Source organism: Elgaria multicarinata, chromosome 1 (assembly GCF_023053635.1).
Source record: "Elgaria multicarinata webbii isolate HBS135686 ecotype San Diego chromosome 1, rElgMul1.1.pri, whole genome shotgun sequence".
Taxonomy (NCBI): Eukaryota; Metazoa; Chordata; class Lepidosauria; order Squamata; family Anguidae; genus Elgaria; species Elgaria multicarinata.
The window spans coordinates 32048756-32071907 of record NC_086171.1 but is presented as its reverse complement, the minus strand read 5'-3'; positions in this window follow the sequence as shown (position 1 = coordinate 32071907).

Sequence of the window (23152 nt, the reverse complement as noted above, 5' to 3'; positions counted from 1 at the left end):
CCCCCCCCTTTCTCTTTTATGGTGCATGGCTTATGATGCCAGTTTATTATTTATGGTTGTTGGATATGGGTGTTCTGCTTTTATTTGGTGTTTGCTGTGTATTTTGACTGTGCTTTGATTGTGGTTTTATGCTTTTTGTTTGCTGCTTTGGAGCAGAAATAAAACAGTTGCCATAGTAGTAGCCACAACAATAATAATACGCCGAAGATGCCCGTCCCTGTAAATCATACTCATTTCTATTTATAGATGATCTAATAGGGGGGGGGGGAAATGCCCCATTGTTCTTGTATTTCCGTGATCTTATTATGCAAGACGGAGATCCAAAGAACGACTTGAAATGTATCCAAAGGCCTGTCCATGTCCAGTTAAACAGTGCATACGCACACATTCAAGTACACACACCATGCCATGTCATATGAACAGGTGGATCTGCCTTATATTGAGCTAGCCTATTGGTCTATGGAGCCCACTACAGTCAACTCTAACTAGCGGCGGCTCTCCAGAGATCCTTTAACTACAAATGCCAAGAAATGAGCCATGTGCTCTACCCATGGCAATCGCTCTTCACAAACTGCTTTGGAGAAAGTTTCGAATGGCTTTACATGCTGGTGGGGATAGTTGTATTGCTACTTCAATCAAATTCAGGCAGTGGGCACTCCAGGGCAGTGTCACTTCTAATTCAAGGCCCTTGAATTATTTTTGGTGAATTGTTTTTTTTCCAGCTGTATTGTGTCTGTCCATATAGTCCATCCCTGCCAGACTTTTACATCTTCTTGTTGGGCCGGATCTACACTACTGCTTTAAAGCACTTTAAAGCACTTTATAACAGTTTTGACAACTGTATATGGAGGGCGTCCTGGGCCCAACGGTTGTCAAAACAGTTATAAAACACTTTCAAGCACTTTAGAGCAATAGTGTAGATCCTGCCCAGGGCCATTGTTTCTTAGAATTGATGACATCTCCTACATGAATCTGTTTTTACACTCTCATCTTTTATGATGTATTTTTTAGTAGTTCTTGGTTGCTATAATTTGATCCTGTATGGCTATTAGGGATTATTGTTGTTGTTGATGAGATGATGATGATCTAATTTTCAAGATACAACCAAAATAGTGTACTAGACACACAACTACTATAGTATGAATATTAAAGTCAAAGACAGGGTGAACAGTTATAACAAACCGAAAGTTTTATAACAAGAACAAAAATTCAACAATATTGTAACAAAAGCAATCTTTAGCAGATAACATAAAAGTTATAAATAATTGCAATGCTGTACAATTGTAATAATGCTCAACAGTATTGAAACATGGATAGGTCTCTTAAATATTTCAAAACCCAATGAACAATACAATATAATGTAGTTACAATAGGAATCTACAGCAGTCTTTATGGACCTCTTTTAACAAGGTACTGGTTTAAAAATCCTTTTTTCGTGAGTTGCTTTTCAGACACTGAAAAGAAATAGTACTAGATAAAAGTCTTATTATCCCCCATAAACAAATTGAAAATCCAATCATAATATTGTTGGTGCGAGAAGTATTCAGTTTGGTGTAAGGAATTTTTAACTCACTACCATCTATAGGGCTAATGCCGTGGAGAAAAGGGGAGAGTTCAAATCTCCATACCATGTGTAAATGTGTAAGTAAACCTTAAACAATAGTATTTTCATCAATGGAGGATCTAATTTTCAGCCATTTCAGGTGACTCGGTCAACCATAAAATGATGGGCTTCTTTTCCTCATTAATGCCAACCTTAGGACCCTGAGATAATTTCACTGAGTAACATTGGGGAAGCTGTAGACTTATGCTCAAACATTGTATGAAAGGTGGGTGGAGAAGGGAATTTCCTCTTGCAAAGAGCTTCAGGGAATTCCCAAAACACTCCGCCTATGTTTGTGTGGTTTCCACCATGATTGATTGTATGTATAAGTGAACACTCGTCGTAGCAAAGATGAAAATAGTTGATCAACTATTATTATGTAGGAGATTTGAGAGTTAAAAAAGTATAAAAAGACAAATAATCCTGTCAATGTATGAGTAAATAAAGGACACAATCATATGCATGTTTAGACAGAAAACGGTCCTACAACCCAAGGGGTCCCCCCAGTTAGGGATAGTCAGATCTATCTATTTCCAGTTTGTGCCAGTTTCACAAGTGCTCATTCATTTTTATTTTTTTAAATTATTTATTACCCTTACAGCTCACCTTTCTTCCATCACGGGACTCAATGTGCAGTTCCTAGGTGGTCTCCCCCTCCAAAACCAGACCTGCTTCAGCAAGGCAGCTGCCTGATGTGCCTTCAGACTATGCCCATGTCCTGTTCTGTCCATTTCTGCATCAACTTGCAATTAAACACACACGCACACACGCACACACGCACACACACACACACGAAAATTGCACATTGTTTTAATGGACACTTCTTTTTCGGTCACAAAACAGATTTTTGTACATATTTAATGCTAAAATGTACCCTCCAATGTTAGTCCATTGTAGGGTAGACCCAGTGAAATGAATGAGACTTAGGTTAGTCATAACGAACTTAAGTCCCATTCATTTCAATGGGTGTACTCCATGTAGGATGAATGATGGGCAAATTTACCCCAAGTGAATTCATTATTGACTCAGACTATAATGAACTCATCCATGTAGACTTGGACGAGAATTCAACCTCAAAGTGAACTCTCAATCCCTGTAAATGAGCTTTTGCACATGCACAATATGAAAGTGGATCTTGGGAGCTGTAGTTTGAAATTGTGTAGTGCCTCCCTGGAGCCTGAGGCCGTAGCTAGTCCTAAGGTTTATCCCAGGATCATCCCGGGTTCGCCCCTGTCTGAGCGCTGGATGCCCTGTGTGGCACTTAGATAAACAGGTTTGACCCCAGGACAATCTTGGGATAAACCTTAGGTCTAGCTACAGCCTGAGATGGAGCAGACATGGCAATGCCAAGGGAAGCTGCAAAGGACACTGTAGGGTCACTAAATATTAGGGGTGGGCTCTCCTGAGTCCTCCTCCTTCTTGTAGACCCAGAATAACAGGGCTGAAGTGGAGGGAAACAGCACTGGGTTTGGCAACGAAAGGGTTAATCCAACCAACACAGTGCATGTGCAGAAGTCCTAGATTAGGAAAGGAATGGATTAATCTAACCAATGCAACACATGCACAGAAATGACATTGTTTAGGTACACAATGCACATGATCAGAAGCTCACAACCTGTTTCAAATTTAATAATGGATTCATAAACCACCGGTCAAGGCTCGTTAAAAAGGTGAACATTACGAATGGGGAGGTTTGACCAGCAAACTGACTAATTAACACATTTGGTGGCATGATTATATAGGACTAACCTTGGGTATTACCCTTTGCATCCATTTTATTTTGAAATTTCCATTGTGGGATATTTTTTTGAACTGAGGACTGTATCATAAAATTCAGAGAATTGTGAAACCCAAAGGAAAACTACATTCCAATCCATGTATCAGTCTGGGAAGTGCAAATGAATTGTCAGCTGCCTTTCGTTCATTGGCAGAATCGGATTCTTTGCCAAGTTCTCAAATTTACACAAACTTGCATTTGCACAAATTCACACTTGCAAAAGATGTGTGAATCCCTCCCAAATATGCAAAATAAATAAATAAATTGAGCATATTCATGTTTCAGCCTATTGGGAGAAATGTATATTTTCAGCATTTTTTTAAAGTGTTTTATGTAGGTTTTTCTGCAACTAAATTTGCATAAAATCCCAGAAAGTTGAAGGGGGGAAAAGATGGTCCCCAAGTCTGCAGAACCCTTGCAACTTGGAAAAATCCAGTCTACCACAGGTTAGAGTCATAGAAGTCCAAATTCATTTGATTCCATTGTGGATTTCTCTGCCATCCCTACTTGAGGATAGTTATCATTCTGCCTCCAACATCAGAAAGTGATAGGGTGGCTCTGCAGCCTCCCACACTGCTTTACAGTTGTGAAAAAAGACAAGAAGCCTCGGGTGACCGTTCACACATCTGCATCTCATACACATTGCCCATCCCATTGTTCATTGGATTTTGGGATGGCAGCTATGCCTGGATCAACCCAGCCTTTGCTGGACTCTCACCTTGCAGGCCCATTGTTGCATGAACAGGGCCATTTCCGACATGGAATTCCATTTGCGTTAGCTTCTCTGGGAGTTGCAATAATACCTCTGTTCAGCACAGGACACTGCAATTCTACTGAACTCTCTGACTTTTATGGCAATAGTCAGATTTCATGCCAGGGATTACACTCCTTATATTGAACTCAGTGGGCTCGGGAGGGGGGCAGAATAGTGAGAGGGGACAGTTCATTTCAGGGAAAGAATTAATCCATAATGCAAAACAAAACAAAGCCATAACTAGAAGAGTTTGGGGACACGTTAACATGAAAATGAATATTTAGAAAGTAATTCTAATGGCAGAGACCAAAATCTAGAATTTTATCTCAGACTGTTGCATGGTCATTGGCAAGTAGTCAGGCATTTATGTCTCCCAGATTCCTTTCCTGCAGAGCCATTGACCTACCGCAAAGTGAAGCTAAGCTAGTTATTGTCTCTACAACTCTTTGAGATTATGCTGTTCGCTCAAACTTTCCTGCATAATGAAAACCAACAGTGGGTCTCTTCAATGGGGCTGTAGACAAAGCTGCATCCTCTGCTTGCTTTCTTTCTTTCTTTCTTTCTTTCTTTCTTTCTTTCTTTCTTTCTTTCTTTCTTTGTTTTGGAGCTAGGGATGTACAGATTTTGTTGCATATATTCTGTCTGTGTTTTGCAGGTTATCAGGAGTCTTTCATTCCATCGTTCATTCATTCATTTGAAAATTTGCATTTTAGTTAATGGGTAGGGCGACCCTATGGAAAGGAGGACAGGGCTCCTGTATCTTTAACAGTTGTATAGAAAAGGGAATTTCAGCAGAGGTCATTTGTATGCATGCAGCACCGGGTGAAATTCCCTTTTCATCACAACAGTTAATTCCCTTTTCTATACAACAGGAGACCTGTCCTCCTTTTCATATGGTCACCCTACTAATGTGGAGGTGTGTATTTGCATAAACCCCATTTTTTAAATGATCCACAAGTCTGTGTGACTTGGAAAAAGCCAGTCGGCTGCAGGATCCGCAGGTCAGTTTCACAGAAATCTCATTTGAATCCGTGACCAATTTCTGGGACAACTCTAGTCAGAGTCCCATATGGCAGGTCAGAGGGAAATGTTGACACTAAGATGCTATTCTCTCCACCAAGCGCCACCCCATCCAATGGAGCTAGAGGCAGGTGGAAGTGCTCAACCCCATGCCATTACTCTCTCTATCAAGCACTCTTTGCCTAAATTTACCCCTGCTTATATAGGATGATCCTATACATCTCTACTCAGAAGTAAGTTCCACTGAGTTCAATGGAACTTCCTCCCAGGGAAGTAAGTATAGGATTGCAGTCTCAACATATCATCTAGTTCAAACTACCCTAACCTGGCACTCTCCCAGTGTGTGGGATTCCAACTCCCATCAGCCCCAGTCATCTTGGCCAATATTAAAGAATGTCAGGCACTGCAGTCCAAAACATCTGGGGGGTGCCAAGTGAGGGAAGGTGGATCTAGTTTGATCCTATCGTGAAGATGAGCTAGACAGAAGGGAAGAAATGAGTGAACTGCTCCTGAACACAGCTGAGGTGGATCTGCAGCCCAGTAAAAGTATATGAAGTGGGCCATACTTAGTAGCGGCGTGGGCTCCGCTCCAAAAACCTGAAGGTCTGCTGAAGCTTTGCCGAAGCTTCGATCTTGAGAAGTGGAGCGGGGATGGTTTTAAAACCATCGCAGACTCACGAAGCGAAGGTTGTTCGGAGCGGGCATGACGCCTCTTTTCTTCAGGTCGTCGCGCCTTGCGTGTAAACGAGGGCGAGATCTCGCATTATTCACAATGCGAGGTGTCCCCTCCTCTCCCCCGGACTTTACTGTAGGTCTAGCTAAGGCCTCAATGACATTTGTAGCAGTATTTTGAATAATGTGGAATAAAAAGCAGGAAATAACACTATGGCCTAAGCTAGACCTACCCGATAGTCCGCGACGGAGGAGGGAAGATCTCACATTGCGATTAACGCGAGATCCCTCCTCCATTTACATGGGAGGTACAATGACCTCAGGAAGAAAGGCGTCACGCCGGCCATGTTTTTATTTTTAAAGGAAGAGGAGCGCATGAACACTCGTGCGCTAAAGGTAGGTGCTTTTTTAAAATATAATTTCATTTCCCCGCTCCCCCCACCCTACCCCTGATGGGTGCAGCACTCCTGAGGAGTGCTGCGCCCCATGTGCAGCTCCCAGCTCACACGAAGCTGAGTCAAACTGCGGCAATGGGCCACACGTTCTACGGTCTTGGGCTGAGCCCGTGACTGTGGAAAAACCAGGCCCAAAGGGGAGTGCTCTATCCCGGGGCAAGGGAGGGTTGATCCCTCCCTGATCCCAGGATCCCCTTTGCATCATGTGGACGCACAGGGACGATCCCGGGGTTTGCCCCGTGATAAAGCCTGGTCTAGCTAAGGCCTATGAAAGCAGTATATGGAATGTATAATGTGCCCCAACACTTATCAGTGCACTTCAATACTGCTATAAACCTGTGGTGTAGATCTAGTCATGGTCTCGATTCAACCCTATATTTTCGTTAACTTTCTGCATGTCTCTGTGGAGGGTGGTACAAAAATCTCTGGAGGGTGATACAAAAACCTAGGGCTCATCTACACCACGCAGGATATTCCACTATGAAAGTGGTATATAAAAGGCAGGAGCCACACCAAGCAGCATATAGCAGTGTGAAAGCGGTATATAGTATGTGTCGATGGGCCCCAACAGTTGCCAGTGCACTTCAATACCGCTATAAAGCAGTAGTGTGGCTCCTGCCTTTTGTATACCGCTTTCATAGTGGAATATCCTGCTTGGTGTAGATGAGCCCCGAGTCTTTGTAATAGGTTTATTTTAATTTACAGTAGGGAGGACAGGAAGAGGCTAAAAAAAATAGTATTTGGAGAAGCATTTGTAAACCGTCCAGGCCTTAGCTAGACCTAAGGCTTATCCCGGGGTCGTCCCTGCCTGCTCCCGGAATATCCTGTGTGTCATTTACATGAACAGGGATGACCCCGGGACGATCCCGGGATAAACCTTAGGTCTAGCTAAGACCATAGAGAGCTTTGGCTATGGGGCGGTATATAAATGTAATAAATAAATAAATAAATAAAATGGGCCCATGAAATCTTTCAGAACTATTTGTCCTCTCTCTCTCTCTCTCTCTCTCACACACACACACACACACAGAGACCCGCATCCCAACATACTGCTGCAATGTTATCTATATACAGTAGAATCCTATTTTTGGCTCTGTGACAACTTTGGGTACGCAATATGCTAGCACTGTGCTCAAATTACTATATAATGTTTCATTAAGGACTGTAAATACCCATCAAGCTAATCACAAAATTGCTGTTTCAGTGGTTTTAGGGCTATTTAATCTTGGGTTATGATGACAGGGATGAATGACTTTATTATATTAACAGTTGCCGTTGGCTGTAACACTGACGAAAGGGGTTTCTCTCTCTCTCTCTCTCTCTTTCCCCCCGCCCCCCATATCACTCTGTCTGTTACCATGCCACTGCTGATAAGGTGGTCAATGCTAAATGAATGTGCGTAGCCATGTTGTGTCACTGTTTTCATTTCACGGAACAAAAACATAAGAGATATCCGTATGAACTGTTTGACACTTTCACTGAATATAGGACGGGGAGAAGGTTCACACATGCTAACTATCCCCCCACCTCCACCCCCCAGTGTCCATACATTCACCATTAGCAGTGTACATGAAGGGGGGGGCTTTTTCACCAAAGCCAAAAATACAACCTTCAGAGGTGAAAACTGGAGAACCTTGAAGAGCTGGGACTTTGCTGTTTCACGCAGCCCTCCCTCCAAGATCCATGGCATTGGATTCCAGAAAACAAGAATCTTGGTATTCCGCAGGTACCAAGCCCAGGGCAACTCGAAGCACCGGGCGTATCTGGAGAGAATAAACCAACAGCAGCAAGGTTTTAGACCGTTGAGATTTTAGATGTATGCTAAAGCCAGCACCGCTTAATTGGTTTAGGAATCAAGCTGTTAAGACCCTGTTGTTAAATATGTAAGGCGCCCAAATATTGTCATTTGCTTTACTGTTTTCAGGATGCAAACTGATGCAAAAAAAGTCTAGGATAAAGCTCACTGAATAAAGTCGAACTTCCTTCTGAGTAAAGCTTCATAAGATGGAGCTGCAAATCCATTAGCACTATTATCATACAAGCTCCAACACCGGTTTGGAGAAGAAAAGTGGGGGAGGACTACACACTCAGAGACCTATATCTCTTATGACAGATGCTATTTTGCTCCTCTGAAATTTAGCTCCTTCATTCCTGTAGGCGAACTCTTTTATTTCCATCATAACTCACTGCAAGAGAAGAGGTCAGCAGTTTCCTCTCTGAGCTGGAAACCAAGTGCCTCAACAGCCGGGGAAGATTGCGGCAGAGTTGATGCAGCTGAACACTACAAGCTATAAGGCTCAACAATTTTATGCTCAGCCGCAGAAAGCGAACATCACCAAAAACACAGACTCATAGCAGGCATTGGAATGGCAGTTGTCTTCTTCTTTAAAACTAATAATAATCCAACAACAGCTTAGCAGTTTAAGACTCTAAGGGTACAATCCTATGCATGTTTAAGCAGAAAACATTCCGACAGCACCCAACTTTCCCCAACTAGCCATGCTGGCTTCAGAATGCTGGGAGTTGCAGGGCTTTTTTTTTCTGTCTAAGCATGCATAGGATCATGCCCTAAGAGAGGAATTTCCTGAGAGTTTTCTTTCCCCATTTTCCTGCCTCATTCTCAGGGCATTTTATAATTTATTTTGAGTGTGTGTTAGTGGTGTTTTTGACCTTAACCAATCCCTGTGAGGTGTCTGAGGGCACTGTCTATATTTCTCTTTCTATTACACATCTCGCCATTGCTCTACAGTCTTCCAGGCTGCCTCCACTTCCTGATCTGAAAAGGCCTTATGGGAGGAATAAAATTAATGATGTCTTCCCCTAGGCAGGAAGTGCAGGAAGCCAAGAAGGCTACAGGCTGTCAGAGAAGTGACTGTACAATGAAAGACAGGACACTCTCACACACGCCTCAGCCATCTCATAAGTAAGGTAAGCACAAGAACCCTGAACCAAACCCACGGGAATTTCTCCAAAAGTTCTTCTCCTTTGAGTTTCATTTCAAAAGCAATTTCTTTTCTATCAAATTGAATGAGAATGGTTGAAGTTTTCACAGGAGAAATTTTGGACACACCACTAGTATTGACCTTTTTGAATTGCTCCTGGGCAGGGAAGGCTTGGACTGACCTTCCATAGGCCCCACGGACGACACAAAAGGCAGGCAAGGGCCACTTGTGCCCCATTCCTGAGCTTAAGGGAAGGGGCATGTGTGTCTTTGTGTCTGGTGATAATAGAAGCAATTTTCAAAACAGAGGTGGAGAGAGAGAGAGAGGCCTTAGCTAGACTTACTTCATAGTCTGTGACGGAGGAGGGAAGATCTCACATTGTGATTAATGTGAGATCCCTCCTCCATTTACACATTAGGCGTGACGACTTCAGGAAGAGAGGTGTCACACCCACCATTTTTACAAATTATTTTTAAAGAAGATGGAGCACACGGTCGCTTGTGCGCTAAAGGTAGGTTTGAAAAAAACACTACTTTTCCCGCTCCCCCCCTAATCCTGATGGGTGCAGTGCTTCTGAGGAGCACTGTGCCCCGTGTGCGGCTCCCAGCTCCGCGTGAGGAATCGTGGCAATGGGCCACACGTTCCATGGTCTCTGGCTCAGCCCAGAACTGTGGAAAAAGCGGGGCCCAAAGGGGAGGGCTCTATCCCGGGGCAAAGGAGGAATGATTCCTCCCTGATCCTGGGATCCGCTGTGCGTCATGTGGACGCACAGGGACAATCCCGGGGTTTGCCCTGTGATAAAGCCCAGTCTAGCCAAGGCCACAGAGAGACAGAGAGAGAGAGAGAGAGAGAGAGAGAGAGAGAGAGAGAGAGAGAGAGAGGCTGTTCAGTAAACAAGCTAACCCATACTTAGTGGTTGAGAGTGGCTTGTTGAGCTGCAAGTTAGTGTGTTGTCTAAACATCCACAGGGTGGCTTGTTAACCATGCAATGTTGCTGATTTTTTAAAACAAGCCACCCTGAGAACCCACGGTTTGTAGTTGGGTTGTTCAGGGTATTTAACAAGCCACACTGCACAGTTGCCAAGCCACCCTGCAAAACATACTCTGGGTTCAGACAACATGCTAACCCACAGATCAACAAACAAACAATGGTTCAACCACAACCCATACTCAAGCGTGGGTTAGAATGTTGTCTGAATGGCCCCAGAGAGAGAGAGAGAGAGAGAGAGAGATGGTTGTGAGCTCTGGAGGCCCCTTGGGTGACTATCCCCTCTCTGGGCATTTGGATCAGCTGTTTGTTATGATTGGGCCTGTTACTTGACACCATTTGTGTTCGACTTGAATATAAGCCAAATATTACAAAGGCAGCCTAGTTTTCCTGTGATCTCTCCTCCAAAACCCACATATCCAAACCCAGGTAGCTCTCCTCGTGCCACCTCACTGTTCAAGGGAGCGGGTCATGCATAACCACCTAGTCCTCCTCCTCCTTTAAACAGCTGTAGTTTTAATCTACCTTCACTCTCTCATCTCTCTCCCCACCCTCTCTGTGCCTCGTTCATGGAATGGATTACAGTTTCCTCTAGCTCCACTTTGGCTCAAGATCAATATTTTGACTATATTCATATCTTTGATATATAGCATTTCGCTGGCACAGAGCATAAGAGCTAATATATTATATTATTGTCCTCTAAAGAAAAATGGGAGCCTGATCAGGAGATTACCCACTAAATGGCTGCGAGGATTTATTCAAATTCCCCCCCTAAAGATCTTAGTGTATAATTTGTTGCAAAGGATTTATTAGCATCCCAGGAGGCCATTTTCCAGATATACCCAGGATGTACAGTACTGATGGGGCTTCTTTTCTTTCTGAAGGGAAGCTCCCCTTGCTGTCTGTTAGGACAATTCCCCTTCCATTCTTTTTTAAGAGTATATGTGATACCTGTCTCCAGTAACCCTTCTAAAGTAAGATCAATAGAACTTATGCTTTTGCACTGAAGATACTACTAGATACCGATTTATCGTGATGTTTTAAAACAACAACAACAACAACAACCAGAGTTGTGATTGGTAATATAGTTTGAAATCGAAAAGCTTTGCACTTGTTTTTGTCTTGAAGAAAATTTCCAGACTATGGGGGGGGGGGAATGGATATTATTCTTACCACTAAAGTTATGCTAGGGCCAGATCCCAAAATCCTGTCCCCAGTGAATATAAGAAATAGCATACTAGGAGCGTCATCAGACAAGCCTTTTATCGCACACTTGTTACTGCCCACTCACGGTTTTTCGAGAGTCCTTTTGCAAAACACCATCCGCCTCCCATATATCTCCCTCTCCTTCTGGTCTTCTTTCTGCAACAAAGAAGAAGTGAAACGTGCAGGAAAAGCAGGGAAAGCGGTGTGATAAAAAACACCCACTGAATGGACCACATGGTCATTGTTTACCCCCATGTGAGGAAAGAGGAAATATCCGGGGACAGAAGTGGGGGGTGGGGGGAAAGCGACGGTAAGGAAATGTGATTCCCACTCCCCCGTCTGATGATGCTCAATGTCAGGAGGAGGGACGGAAGTGTGTGTGTACATATTGTATGGTTTAACCTTCCCACTACCCATTTGTGGTAGTCCTGATCCAGATTGGGGGGGGGGGGGGCTGCACACTTACACTAAAGTAAAAGGAGGAGGAGGAGGAGGAGGAGGAGGATTAGGAGGAGGAGGAGGAGGAGGAGGAGGAGGAGGAGGAGGAGGAGGAGGAGGAGAAGAAGAAGAAGAAGAAGAAGAAGAAGAAGAAGAAGAAGAAGAAGAAGAAGAAGAAGAAGAAGAAGAAGAAGAAGAAGAAGAAGAAGAAGAAGAAGCCAGTGAGCAGCAACTTGTAACTGCTGTGAACATGGCAGATATTATAGTGGCCGTTGGTGAGAAAGGAAAAATGATGCTTCCTTGCAATCTGTGCAAAATGCCCAAATAGGACACAATTTGAACTGCCATTCTCAAATACTTGATTAGACTAAGGGGGGGCAGACCCCCCCTTTTCCCCTTTCCTCCCAAAATTTCCCTACTGATTTTTGGAATTGTCCAAAAGCTATTTAAATTAAGCTTCATAATAAGCTAAAAAGATGTGCAGCTTCCATTGGCGACTAGTTGACAATGTCAAAATACTGTAATCTTTTAAAGATTTAGTAAACGAGGCCAAATAACAGTATGTCTATAAGGGGTAGCATGTTAGATTGGCAGCAATGTTCTTAGTCAATTAAATGACAACAGGAGATCCACCCCAGAACTGTAAAGGTAATCTAATCCTATTTCCAAAATCTGTCAGCTCAAGATTCCAAATAGGCAATGAGAAGGAAAACTGGTTAAAAGCTTTAAAATGTATATGTTCTTTCCCCGTCTGCAGTTGCAACTTTACTGGGTTTTAAAAGAGATAATTCCACCCTCCCCGCCTGCAAATAACGTACATCTTAACAGCTGCATTCTGCTGCTGAGGATGGCTTTGGAAGCTGTAATTTCTAAAATGTATTCATTTCCAATATCTTCATTTTTAAAAGTTTATCCACATTAACCTTCAAAGTAGCCTTAGGCTCAACTGATGCACAGTTATCTAAATTAAGAAAAATTGCAATTATGCCATCATGGGTCTTAAATCTACAGACCAATCTTGCTTGGATTTTTCCACTATTAAGGAATCAACATTTTTGATAAATCATTTAAACTCCTTAGAGGATAATAACGCACAAAAGGGGATATTAAGTCTATTTTTGCCTCTCCTCATTTAGATTAGCCTTAAGACCAATATCCACCAAGTTATCCTAAAACTTCCTCTAGAACCCTATTTACCTCCAGGTTTCATGTTCAATTTGAAAATGCTGCATAGATAAACGTACACTTTTATGAATGCCATCTTCATCCTCTTAATAGATTCTGTTATGACTAAACTTAATCACTGGATACTATGAGAAAGGATCTTGGCTTCATAAGCACCTGCAGCAGTGTGGGACCCAATATCACTTTTTTACCACCACCACCACCACCACCACAGCTACTACTACCACCTTTACTATTAATACTAATAATACTCTGAGCCTATGGACAGGGAGGAGGGTGCACTTTCCCCTAGGGTGATAATATGGAAAGGAGGACAGGGCTCCAATATCTTTAACAGTTGTATTGAAAGGGGAATTTCAGAAGGTGTAATTTGTATGCATGCAGCACCTGGTGAAATGCCATCTTCATCAAAACAGTTAAAGCTGCAGGAGCCCTGCCCTCTTTTGTATCTGGTCACTCTAGTATAGCTCCTGCAGCTTTAACTGGTCGCTCTAGTATAGCTGACTCTAGTATAACTAGAGTAACCAGATACAAAAGAGGCAGGGCTCCTGCAGCTTTAACTGTGGTGATGAAGAGGGAATTTCACCAGGTGCTGCATGCATCCAAATGACACCTTCTGAAATACCCTTTTCTATACAACTGTTAAAGATACAGGAGCAAGGTCCTCCTTTTCATATGGTCATCCAAGGTTAGAGCCCATTATGTGGCAAATGGTCCCATCCATGTGGCTCTAATATTGAAATGGATACTGGGGGGAGGGCGTGTGAATTTTGAATTCGACCTCCAATTTTGTACAACAACCACAATCATAAGCTGTATGATCTAGGCCTATAGGTAATGCCACCTAGGGATGTGTGATGCTGGGAATTCCCATTTAAGCCCAATGGGATTTTGCCATTTTTCCGTTCCAATAAGTGGTGGCAGACTGTAGAGGATTCCTCCCCCCTCCACGATTTCAGAAATGTTTTGCGCATATTTTCCCACCATTTGCACACATGGTAATTTGAGCAAACTGGGGTTTGTTTGTTTTCAGGCCTTTAACTTTGCATAAGTGTATAATAATTTTTAAAGTGACTCTAATATTGAGAAGGATATTGAGGGGAGGGTGTGTACATTCCAAGGCTCTGCTGGGCTAAAGGAAGTACTGTGTGGCAAAGATGAAATTGACTAGGATATTTACATAAGGGTAATATTCCTCTGTGGGGCTACAGCAGATAGGAGGGTATGTGACCATGCACACTTGCACAAGATCGCTGATAAAATAAAAAAATAAAAAATGACCCTTTTGCAAAATTTAAACACTCCCCCCCCCAATGATCTAATTTGTGCAAACTGCTGCCATTTTTTTTAAAAGGAATCTGCATATTGGATCGACTCACTACAGATTGAGTTGGGCCTCATCTTCACCAAGCAGGATATTGCACTATGAAAGCGGTATATAAAAGGCAGGAGCCACACTACAGCTTTATCATGGTATTGAAGAGCACTGACAACTGTTGGGGCCCATGGACACATACCCATATACCGCTTTCATACCACTACATCCTGCTTGGTGTGGCTCCTGCCTTTTGTATACCGCTTTCATACTGCCTTCATAGTGCAATATCCTGCTTGGTGTAGATGAGGCCTCAGTGCCAATGGAGGAAACAGAGCAAAATCCATTTGGGCTGAACTGGAACTATCCAGTGAGAGTTCATCCCCAAAATAGAGTTCTCATAAATCCCAAGCATCATCTGTTTCAGAATCAGGATTTCAGATATTATGAAATTGGATATGTAAAATAGCATTTTTGCTATCTGGTTTCCTTCTTAAAATTAACTTGCAATTTTGGAATCATCATTCAACTCTTCTTCCATCAGAATTTATAATTTGACCCTTGAAAATTGTCATAAAGTCAGACATAGCAAGATGTTCCAGGTTTTGTACTGTTCATGTTAAATTGAAACTTCATCCTACAGATATTAAATGAACTCCATCAAATACTTAAATTATGTATTATGCTCAACTTTCGTACTGTGATCTTATTTTTCAATCCCACTTTATATTTTCAGTTCTTTTTAGACATTACTTTGTTAATATTGTTCCAGTTAGAGCTTTATAGAATATTTTTCAGTTTCAGTTTATAATTTGAATTTATTGACTCCAGCAGGGTAGAAATCCCACCCACTGTAAATACCGAAGTTGTGCATATATTCACATTTTCTTTCATTATATTCACTACCATTGTCCCCCCTAATTGTTGCTTCTTGCTCGTTACTCAGCTAGTTGCACCACCCTATTTCCTCCAATTAGGGATGATGTAGTGGTTTGAATGACCTCATGATGCTACATCAGACATGATTACATAATAATAATTTTACAGCTAATTCAGTTGTCTCCATAAGGATGTCACTGAGGGTAAATGAGGGTAACTGAAAGTGAGGGCAGATGAGGGCGATTTAAAATAATTGCCCTCATTTACAATTATTTTGATAGACTGCTACATAAACCACTTTTATGGAACAAAGTCTTCACCCTAAATCGCAAAAGGTCTAGAATTTTTTTCTGAATCAGGAACTATTTAGAGAAAGATTTGTACAATCTAAAGTGTAATCAGCCACGCTGGAAATATTCTGAGTACTGACATTTGGAAAGTCTAATGACTCCACACACACACACACACACAACTCCAAACCTAGTCTTTCACTCTATAGTTTTTGCTGTTAATGAACAGTGCTGACTACAGCAGACAGTCTTCAGGTCTGATCATTGCACGTTCCCAAATTCGGAGCCCCATTTGGACTGTCAGTCACAATGAGAAATCGCATCTATCTGGGCTTTCTCCACTTCACTTCACTTTTTGAGCCATTCATTTTTCCTGCAATTCATAAATCCTTCCTCTCCGCTAAGCTTTCCCCCTCCTTCCCTTTCTCTCTCTCCCTGTGACACTTCAGCAAATGCCATTTTAAAAGTCTCTCCGGATATCAGCTGCATCTCTGAATTCCTTCTGTCAGCTGTCTGTGAGTGAAAGGCATGACTTTCAAAAAAGTAAGTCTAATAGGTTGGTAAGACAATCGCTACCTTGAGAGTTAATACAGACTCTAGAGACACGAAAATACGTTCATGCGTGTTCATATCTCTGATGTTGCTTGCACAGGAGTGGAAGATGTGATGATGGGTGCATGCTGGTAGGGAAAGGAAATGTTTGTATGTCTGTGTATAAGGATTGGCAGGCTTTTAAGAATGTCAGCCTCTCATTATTCAAACTAAAGCTCCGTCGATGATTGAAAACAGATCAAGGCACAGATCCAAAGAGTGGCTTGAGCTGATGAAAGGGCCTTGTTCTATCCCCAGTGTTGGCCCTACCATTAGGCAAAGTGAGGCAGCTGCCTCAGGCGGCAGATGCTGAGGGGCAGGGAGCAATAACAATATACTAGAGCACAGATCTGTGCTGGCCGTATACCCTGCTCTGAACTCCCCTAGACAAGCCTGCTTTCCTCGGGCACAGTGGAGGACACAGCCCCATTCCCAGTGTTATAAGCTTCATAGCTTGTATATATCACATTATAACATGAAGAATTCAGTGCCCAAGTGTTCTCGTTTTTCTTTTCCCTCACCATCGCTTTTTCCTTTTCTGCTGTGTCTTTTTAAATGGTGAGATTTTAGGGTGGCGTCTTGTTTTTACTGTTTTGAGAGCTTTTCAGGCTGAAGAGTGGGACATAAATACTTAAATAAACAAACAAACAACCCAACAAATTCAAGACTGCACCCGCACGCACACCGCCAACCCTGCACGGTGGCCCACCAGAAGCTTGATCAACCTCCCACTGTTCTCACCTACCTAGGACAGGAAATGTTTGGGGAGGTGGGCATACTCTGCTTATGGGCTACTCACAGCATGGCGGGTCATAAATCACGCAGACCTGGATTCTGCTCCAAAGCGAAAGAAGTGTTCCTGCGGCCGGTCCTATTGCTAGCCCTACACTGCCACCCTGTGATGACCTGTATATGGCTTGTATACGTGCCTCTGGTTCAGGCAGGGGGATTTTAAAAGCAAATTATGAAGGTCATGACAATAGGTGTAATAATGGAAATACACGTACATCCCTAACTGTGTCGCTTTGAATGGCCTTCATCTGCACCCGCGTACCTAATGGAGCATTCCAATCAGCCAGAATAGCACAAGCCATTGAGGAATCACGATCAAGGGGCTATTAGGCCAGACGGTATTCTCAGAATCCTGCAAATTATGCAGCTTCTTTCAGAGAACTGAGTCCCAAAGCTTCCAAAATATCAAAAGGGTTCAATATCTAACGGAACATGTATTTAAGGGAAATTGGCCCCTAAATTACTGTGCTATTGTCATTTGTTCTTTTCCAGTTCACAGAAAGGCTAAAGCGAAAGCTATTTTAAAAAAATTCAGTGTGGAGAAGAAGAGGAGGAGGAGGAGAAGGGTTGGAGAAAGCAACAAAAGAAATTTTCATGGTAGGGATGGGCGGGGGGTGGTGTCAAAGCTTAGTTAACCATAATGGTCTCTTCTTTTACATGGATTTGAGAAGTTGGTATGATGTTCCTCTCTCTCTCTCTCTCTCTCTCTCTCTCTCTCTCTCTCTCTGTGTGTGTGTGTGTGTGTGTGTGTGTGTGTGTGTGTGTGTGTGTGAGAGAGAGAGAGAGAGAGAGAGAGAGAGAGTCTTACAAAATTCCATGTCCAATCCCATTGTGTTCAAAACCCAGGTAGGGGCATATCAAACTTTTTACTTCAATTCTGTATAAGAATATGGTAGTGTAAGGCTTATTACTTGAGATCTACCAGACCGATTTTCATCATTTTTGTTTTAAACTGAAGCTTCAGCAGTGTAGAAGACCTTTTTATTCTCCCAGCATTTTAACAGTCTATAAATAAAGTTTAACATGGTGTTTTAAAATTGTAATTTTGCATTGCTGCTGTTTTTATCTGGTTGAGCTTTTATATTGTATTTTATAGTATGGTTTTATACTGTTGTTTTATACTTTGAATGCTTTTAATTTTTGTGAACCGCCCAGAGAGCTCCGGCTATTGGGCGGTATAGAAATGCAATAAATAAATAAAGAATAAAAGTGCAGAAAATTTGGAAATTTCAACAGTGAACCCATCAAACCTTTTAATAGCAATTTATTTCCTCCGTGTGAGGGCAGCCTCTCCGTCAGCGGGATGATCAACAGCCCTGCTTAGCCAATCAGCATGGCATGAAGGCAGGCCCCAGGCACAGCTGCGTGGTTAGGCTGTCACTACTGGCAGGAATGGGGAAGGAGACAGAGGCTGCCAATAGGGACACTTGAGGGAGGGGGAGGGGCCACAACACATGTAAATTTCATTATGCTTGGAGCCACATTTGCCTTGTGTATGACTCTCTCTGTGGTGAGAGGGCTGAGGGGCAAAAGAAGTGGGAAAGGAGCAGGAATACTAGTACCCATGGCGGCATGGTTTTTACATTACTAGCGTGAAGGATCTGAAAGAAAAAGGAGCAGCAAGTACCATTGTTACTAGGGGTGTGCATGGACCCCCCACTCCGCTTCACTTTCAGATCCGCCATTTTCGGATCGGGCCGCTCCGCCCCGCCCCCACTCCGCCTGTGCCCACTCCGCTCCGCTCGGAGCTCCGGATCCGGATCGGAGCTCCGTTCCCCCCCATAGGGGGGGTTACCGGGCCCTGCTGCCATCGCCGCCCATGTGGCGACGGCGGCAGAGCCCGGTAAGGGACCAAGGGAGAGGGGGACCTTACCTGCCTCCGTCCGTGGTCCGTCGCCGTCTTCAATTGAGCCCGCGGTTCCACCAGGAAGTCTGGGCCGCAAGCGGCCCAGACTTCCTGCTGGAACCACGGGCTCAATTGAAGACGCTGATGGACCGCGGATGGCGGCAGGTAAGGGAGAGGAGGGCGGGGGGGGTTACCGGGCCCTGCCGTTGTCACCGCATGGGCGACAGCGACAGCGGCAGGGCCCGATAAACCCCACTTACCTTTCCGGCGGAGCTCCGGATCGAGGCGAAGGATCCGCCTTCACCTCGATCCTCTCCGCCACGCTCCGCGGGCCCCCCAATCCTCTTCGCCTCCGCCTCAAGGGCAGGCGAAGCCCCCCACTCCGCTCCTGCTTCTCCGGTCCGATTAGAAGCGGAGAACATCCCTAATTGTTACCCAGGCTAAGGTGCAAGGCCAAGCTACTGGCATTTACACAGGGGCATGCAGTGAGGGGCTTAACTATTTCCTCCTGCACTGCAGTCCCAACAAACACACCACCACCACCATCCCGGTCAGCCCTTTGGCGGTGAAGTACCTCCAGGACTCTGCCCACCCCACCTGGCCGTTGGCTCCTCCTGTACAGGAAGGAGTCTAACTGGGCTTCCTGTTCCAGTTGAGGCTTGCTTGAGTAACAAGGTCTTCCTAAGCTTTGGTTTGTTTCTATAACCTTAGTCCTGACTTCCGGCTCCCTCCACAATTCTATCTCCTGGTATGTCCTTTGGCCTTGACCCCTACTCAGGATCTGACCCATAGTAGAGCTCTGGGCAGCAGAGCACCCAGTGACATGAAGCCTTTGCCACAGCTGAGGAAGCACAGAGCATTGACAGGATGGACAGCAGATCTCGCTGTACCTTTGCATCGGAATGACGCAGCGGCACCCAGGGCCACAATGTGGCAGAACAGGACGCCTTCCTGTCCAGGAGGAGCCAATACTCAGGCGCTGCACCTTGGATAGCTCCTTTAGAGTTCTGACAGGTTCTGACTGAAACCCAGAGTGGATTCTGACTGAAACCCACTGATATCGGAGCCACCGGCCACCACTGTAGGGGTAGCTCCTAGGGGAGGGAGGGAAGCAAACATGAAGTGGGCTTTCATTTTTTCTCTCCTCACCCTGCACCTCTGATAGTTCTATCTATCAGGAATTTAGTGGGTTGTCGATATGTTCTGGAGGCCCTGAGGTGGCTCCACGGTGGTACTGGGCCAACGATATGACGTAGCAGCCACTTCAAAGCTACTGCGGGGCTTTCCAGAGAAGCTGCAAAGAAAACGCCAAGGACTTGACCTGACTTTTTTTTCCAGAGCGAGGCAAGTACGTCGCATCTGCTGTCTAGCCTCGCTCAGGAATCGTGGCAGAGACAGGCGGATGATGGCCCCGATTGGTCATCAGGCAAGGGGTGGCAGCCCAGCTGCTTCCTCCACCCAGCTGAAGAAGACAGACGGCGAAGACTTAGCAACCACCAGCATTTGCCCACTGCCGGGAGGCACCAAGATTGGACAATTTGCTGATGGCCGAGGCCTGATGGAGCGTGGAGGTAGCAGGGCTGCTCTTGATCCCACGCACGTGCCGGTTCTGGAACCAGGCCTCAGGTGGAGGGTGGAGAATGAAGTCAGTGAGAGAGGGGGGCATCCAGATGGCCCACCCCTGGGTGCTCCCCTTCCTCCCACAAGGCATCCCTCACAGGCCTGGATTTTGGCTTTGCAGCTGCGTGAGCTCGGCCAGGCACTCCCAGGTGCCGTGGGTAGGACAAGTCAGTGAAAGTCACTCTGGCTGAAGGAAACCCTACTGGCATCCTCTTTCAGGGTCGGGATTAGCCGCCGCCACCCCACAGCAGAGAAAGCGCGGGTTTTACTTATCATGCCAGGAACTCAGTGCCCATATACACAGCCCCTAGGACACAGGCCCGCTGTCACTTTCACATGTACCTCATAGCACTACTATCCGACCCCTCAGCTTTTTCTGCTGGGCAATATCTTGTACCTCCACCAAAGTTGTGGCGTTATGATTTGCAGACACCTCTTCAATTCCGTCACCGTGCAGCCGATTGCCGTGGAGTCTTATCTCTCAGCCTCAAAAGACAAGTCTAAGCCCAATTGTCAGCTTTGCGTTCTTTTCTCTCCCTTCCCCCCACCCTGACCCTCTTTCTTTCCCCACCTCCCCTCATCTACGTACGCATTTCAGTGCAGGAAAAGTTCAGCCACCCTGGTGCTTCAAATATTTTCCTTTCAAAGGCATTAAGAAAAGAATAGGAAACAAATATCAAGAGATTACAAAGGCATTTTGCCACCAATGAATGTCTATGAAGCTTAGTGGCGCTTTTCCTTTCTCCTCCCCCCACGCCCCATCCAGCAAATTCAATGACATCTGATTAAGCTGTCCTATTAATAAATAAAATAAAAAGAGGGACAAAGCTTCCTTGAGCCTGTGTAGTACAGATAAATAATTTTCTGGGGAGATTGTTATCATCATATGCTCAGCTCTAAGAACTGTTGGGTACAAGGGCTGGGCTAGATGACTGCATTGCTAAAGAAAAGCTCAGTGAAAGCATATAGAAACTGTTTGTGTTATGTTGCTAATAGACCTGTGTGCATGAATCTGCCCTGCATGAGGTACCATGGTGCAGCTAGGTAATTTCGGTGTCTGGATGTCGTAGTCTCACACCATGCACCCACAACTTGAGGCTGAGGGTAGACACGACAGAGGTGTACAGAATTATGCGTGCTGTGAAGAATGTGGGTGGGGAGACATTTCTCTCTCTCTCTGAAAATACTAGAACCCAGGTTCATCCCATGAAGCTGATTGGTGGGAGATTCAGGACAAATAAAAGGAAGTACTTCACACAGTGCATAGTTAAATTATGGAATTCATTACCGCAAGATGTAGGGATGGCCACCAGTTTGGATGGCTTTAAAAGGGGGTTGGATAAATTCATGGAGGACAAGGCTATCAATGGCTACTAGCCCTGATGGCTGTTGTGCTACCTCCAGCAGCAGAGGCAGTAAGCCTGTGTGCATTAGTTGCTGGGGAACATGGGTGGAAGGGTGCTTTTGCACCACGTCTTGCTTGTTGGTCTCTGGTTGACAGCTGGCTGACCACTGTTGGAACAGAGTGCTGGACTAGATGGACCCTTGGTCTGATCCAACATGGCACTTCTGATAATTCTTTACCTATTTCACCATGCATTTGGGGACCCTGCTGCATTCTACTAAAGGGGCCCTGGACATCTGCCCCAAAGTTCTACCCAAGTGGTACCACTGTAGATGCCCTTAGAAAATCTGTGGAGAGTGTATATGTTACTCTGTCTTTTGTAGGGTGGCCTACAAAACAGAGGAGAGTCCTCTATTTGAACAGTTGCCAGAGGCCTGACCTCTATTCTGAAGATATTGTTTGTTTGAAGGGCAGTCCAGTCCCAGGCCACGTCTACACCTTGTGTCAAATCACAACGAATACAAAGCAGGAAATCACACTACGAAAGTGGAATATGGAATGTGGATTGAGGGATAGTCAGATGGGGGGAAATCGTGTTTCCTTCCCATCTCTCTTGCTTCCTGCTGCTCTTCCGCTATAGGGACGAGAAGAATCACACAGGAGAGGAAGGGGAAACAAGCTGCAACCATTCAGTGCCCATTCAGTGTCATGGGACAGCACTCTCTAGTGGGCATTTTATAATGAAATTTCTCTGAACATGGCAGGAAATGGCGAGCAATTTTGTTACAACTCAGAAGAATCGCCTTTTGTTTGGAGTATTTTACTATGAGAAAAATGGCAGAAGGAGCAGGAAACCAGCAATTCATTAGTGGTCTCCCTGGCAGGGCCTTCTTCCAGCCTTTAGCCTGGCCCAATGCCACCGAGTGAACTGAAATCCTTTGAGTATCAGGTTGAGAAGAACATTGGTGGTGGTGGGGCCTTAGCTGTCTCCCCCCCCCCTTTTTTTTTTTTTTTTGCTTTTTGCTATGTGTGCCAGTGTGTGTAATGCAAACTTAAGCATCAACAAAATTAGGCTTCTTGATTTCAGTCTGGAATGAAATCAAATCATAATGCTGGATTTTGATTATTACTACCAGCATTATGCACACCTTCGTTTCAATGTGCTTAAGCAGGCATCACTCTGTGAAAAGTGCATATTGGGGGGGACATTAAGCCCTCCCCTCCCCAGAATTTCACCTGTTTGTAAGGTCTGGGGGGAAGGAGGGTGAAATTGTGACACTGAGTGAGTGGAGATGGAATAGATTACATATCTGGTTAGCTGACGAATCTACCTGATTTGATTATGGACTCTCTCTCTCTCTCTCTCTCTCTCTCTCTCTCTCTCTCTTGTCTAGCAAAGGGGTTTAAACAAAGGAAAGTTAACAGCATTCCGGC